The 5,031-nt window shown below is 39.4% G+C and overlaps 1 long non-coding RNA gene across 1 annotated transcript in view; it reads left to right on the forward strand.

The window, feature by feature from the left end:
• Positions 1–3,892, forward strand: part of LOC110443371 — a 15,864-nt gene extending 11,972 nt beyond the window's left edge. The window contains exon 3 of the long non-coding RNA XR_002462105.1: positions 3,783–3,892. This is a non-coding gene — a long non-coding RNA (uncharacterized LOC110443371). The remainder of the gene's footprint in view (positions 1–3,782) is intronic.
• Positions 3,893–5,031: the final 1,139 nt, after the last annotated feature.

Here is a 5,031-nt window from a genome sequence, read left to right on the forward strand (position 1 = left end):
CTACCAACATACGGTTGTACCAGTATCCAGCTTCATTAACCCAGTCACTATAGCTAACTACATGTACATACGTTTGTACCAGTATCCAGCTTCATTAATATAACCCAGTCACCACCTACAGACGGTTGTACAATCATACAGCTTCATTAATCCAGTCACTACCTACATACGTTGTACAATTTTCCAGCTTAATTCATCCAGTCGCTACCAACATACGGTTGTACCAGTATCCAGCTTCATTAACCCAGTCACTATAGCTACCTACATGTACATACGTTTGTACCAGTATCCAGCTTCATTAATATAACCCAGTCACTACCTACATACGGTTGTACAATTATACAGCTTCATTAATCCAGTCACTACCTACAAACGGTTGTACAATTATCCAGCTTCATTAACCCAGTCACTACCTTCATACGGTTGTATCATTATCCAGCTTCACTAAGCCAGTCACTACCTACACACGGTTTTAGCATTATCTAGCTTCATTAACCCAGTCACTACCTTCATACGGTTGTATCATTATCCAGATTCACTAATCCAGTCACTACCTACTTACGATTGGCCCATTATCAAGCTTCACTAATCCAGTCACTAGCTACATACGGTTGTATCATTATCCTGCTTCTTTAATCCAGTCACTACCTACATACGGTTGTACCATTATCCAGCTTCATTTACCCAGTCGCTACCTACATACGGTTGTACCAGTACCCAGCTTCATTAACCCAGTCACTACCTACATTCGGTTGTACCAGTACCCAGCTTCATTCATCCATTCACTACCTACATACGGTTGTATCATTATCCAGCTTCATTTACCCAGTCACTACCTACATACGGTTGTACCAGTACCCAGCTTCATTAACCCAGTCACTACCTACATTCGGTTGTACCAGTACCCAGCTTCACTAATCCAGTTACTACCTACATACGGTTGTACCATTTTCCAGTTTTACTAATCCAGTCACTACCTACATACGGTTGTACCATTATCCAGCTGCACTATTCCAGTCACTACTTACATACGGTTGTATCATTATCCAGCTACACTAATCCAGTCACTACCAACATACGGTTGTACCAGTACCCAGCTTCATTAACCCAGTCACTACCTACATACGGTTGTATCATTATCCAGCTTCACTAATCCATTCACTACCTGCTTACGGTTGTACAATTATCCAGCTTCACTAATCCATTCACTACCTACATACGGTTGTATCATTATCCGGCTTCACTAATCCAGTCACTACCTACATACGGTTGTATCATTATCCAGCTTCACTAATCCAGTCACTATCTACTTACGATTGTACCAGTACCCAGCTTCATTCATCCAGTCAATACCTACATACGGTTGTAACATTATCCAGCTTTACTAATCTAGTCACTACCTACATAGGGTTGTCCCATTATCCAGCTACACTAATCCAGTCACTACCTACATACGGTTGTACCATTATCCAGCTTCACTAATCCAGTCACTTTACATACGGTTGTATCATTATCCAGCTTCACTAGTCCAGTCACTACCAACATACGGTTGTATCATTATCCTCCTTCATTAACCCAGTCACTACCTACAGACGGTTGTACCATTATCCAACTTCATTAACCCAGTCACTACCTACATTCGGTTGTACCATTATCCAGTTTCATTAATCCAGTCACAACCAACATACGTTGTACAATTATCCAGCTTCACTAATCCATTCACTACCTACATACGGTTGTATCATTATCCAGCTTCTCTAATCCAGTCACTACCTACATACGGTTGTATCATTACCCAGCTTCATTAACCCAGTCACTACCTACATACGATTGTATCATTATCCACCTTCATTAATCCAGTCACTACCTACATACGGTTGTACAAGTATCCAGCTTCACTAATCCAGTCACTACCAACATACTGTTGTATCATTATCCAGCCTCACTAATCCAGTCACTAGCTACATACGGTTGTATCATTATCCAGCTTCACTAATCCAGTCACTACCAACATACGGTTGTATCATTATCCTCCTTCATTAACCCAGTCACTACCTACAGACGGTTGTACCATTATCCAACTTCATTCACCCAGTCACTACCTACATTCGGTTGTACCATTGTCCAGTTTCATTAATCCAGTCACTACCAACATACGGTTGTACAAGTATCCAGCTTCACTAATCCAGTCACTACCAACATACTGTTGTATCATTATCAAGCTTCACTAATCCAGTCACTAGCTACATACGGTTGTATCATTATCCAGCTTCATTTACCCAGTCACTACCTACATACGGTTGTACCATTATCAAGCTTCACTAACCCAGCCACTGCCTACATACAGTTGTACCATTATCCAGCTTCATTAATCCAGTCACTACCAACATACGGTTGTACCATTATCCAGCTTCACTAATCCAGCCACTGCCTACATACGGTTGTACCATTATCCAGCTTCACTAATCCAGCCACTGCCTACATACAGTTGTACCATTATCCAGCTTCATTAATCCAGTCACTACCAACATACGGTTGTACCAGTACACAGCTTCATTAATCCAGTCACTACCCTACCTACATACGGTTGTACCAGTACCCAGCTTCATTAATCCAGTCACTCCCAACATACGGTTGTACCATTACCCAGCTTCACTAATCCAGTCACTATCTGCATACGGTTGTACCATTATCCAGCTTCATTAACCCAGTCACTACCTACAAACGGTTGTACCAGTACCCAGCTTCATTAATCCAGTCACTACCAACATACGGTTGTACCATTATCCAGCTTCACTAATCCAGTCACTACCTACTTACGGTTGTACAATTATCCAGCTTCACTAATCCAGTCACTACCTACATACGGTTGTACCATTATCCAGATTCACTAATCCAGTCACTTTACATACGGTTGTATCATATCCAGCTTCACTAATCCAGTCACTACCTACTTACGGTTGTACAATTATTCAGCTTCACCAATCCAGTCACTACCTACATACGGTTGTACCATTATCCAGATTCACTAATCCAGTCACTTTACATACGGTTGTATCATTATCCAGCTTCACTAATCCAGTCACTACCTACTTACGGTTGTACAATTATTCAGCTTCACTAATCCAGTCACTACCTACATACGGTTGTACCATTATCCAGCTTCATCAATCCATTTACCAATTACATACGGTTGTTTTTCACTTATCCAGCCTCATTAATCAATTCACCGCTTAGCCAATATTTCCGTTATCCAGCAATGTTTTTTTTATTGGAAAGAATATTCCGGGGTTGAAGGAAAAGATTGTCTATTTGATATAAATAAGACACACTTGAATGTTTGTATGATACCCTCTATTCGTATCCGCTATAAAACCCGATATGAAGTCATGCTGTTATGATTGTATGCTAGCAACAACTGAGATACGCGAATATAAAACATAAAAATATCTGTGTTTGAAATGCAACGGGAACAAAACAAAAACAAAATCCAAAAACAGCGTTTCATTTGTTAAGAACGTAAATTTACGGTATGAAATTAATATTCTGTTCATTTATAATAGCATACCACTTAGTTGTTTACAATTACAGTCTTCGTTTTGAACTGCCGTATATACAATGTATCTTGATGTTGTACAGGACACACGTAGAGTTTACTTATGAAGGGGTTTACGTCTTCGCAACAGCTTAAGGTCATCGGGTCACATGAAGATCGGTGCCTAGGGAGACGCTTACCAAAAATCAGGAAGAAAAGAGAAATCAGAGAGTCTAAGGATTGTAAGGTTCAAGTTCAAGTTCTTTATTTGCTGAAGTTTTACAACTTATGGCAATTACAGATAAGACAAAGACACTCACAAGGACACACTCACACTGACTCGGAAACATCATCCTCGTCATCTTCATCATCCTCATCTTCTTCTTCATCATCATCATCATCATCATCATCATCATCATCATCATCATCATCATCATCATCATCATCATCATCATCATCATCATCATCATCATCATCATCATATCATTACATCATCATCATCATCATCATCATCATCATCATCATCACATCATTACATCATCATTATCATCATCATTTCAGTTTCCTCAAAGTCTTCGTAGCAGGAAACACAGAAAGCCCCAAATAAGCATGGGGCCCCACATTAATCATTTCCTATGTTAGAATGCATAGAGTACGACGGGCCCATTTTCCCCGAACATGCAAATAATTTCCATGATAGTTTTTTGCATACTAGTTGAATATATAAATGTGATGGGTTTTTTCTCCGGGAACTCCGACTTTCCTCCACCTGCAAAACCTGGCGCGTGCTTAAAGACCATAGCTGTCAATAGGACCTGAAACACAAACCGAGTACTTCATTTCTTTGTTGAACCATTGTTCTGTTGAACCATTGTTTTGTTGAACCATTGTTTTGTTGAACCATTGTTTGTTGAACCATTGTTTTTTTGAACCATTGTTTGTTGAACCATTGTTTGTTGAACCATTGTTTTGCCCCTGTCCATGTTGTGTAATACACTACTGATTTTATCTGTCAAGGAGGTTTGGCGGACGTATACAAAACATATATTTACCTATAGTTACAAAAACGAAAGACAGTCTCCTTTCTTTGGTTCAGGAAATTATTTATGATATTCTGAATATGATTTATATGATGTAGTTAAATTTAAACCAATAAAGTTACATGTTTTAATGAGATCATTAATGTTTTGGGATTATATTAAGAAACAAGACACGTCAGATGTGACACTATAAATCGTGGTGTAGCGATTAGGCTGTATTTGTCTCTGTATGTAAATTAACAGTATTTTCTACACTAATAGTTAAACGATCCGGGCGGTAATTTCATTAATATTTACACTAATTATCATTACTCCATATATTAGCGAAGCCGAGGTGTATGATTGATGTCGGTAAATCACACCAAAATGACGGATCCGTCATCTCGCCGTCACCCCGCCATTCCGCTCCGTGTTTTACACACATCACGACGTTACGTCAAATACCGCAGGTCAGAG

Source organism: Mizuhopecten yessoensis, unplaced genomic scaffold (genome assembly GCF_002113885.1).
Source record: "Mizuhopecten yessoensis strain PY_sf001 unplaced genomic scaffold, ASM211388v2 scaffold716343, whole genome shotgun sequence".
NCBI lineage: Eukaryota > Metazoa > Mollusca > Bivalvia > Pectinida > Pectinidae > Mizuhopecten > Mizuhopecten yessoensis.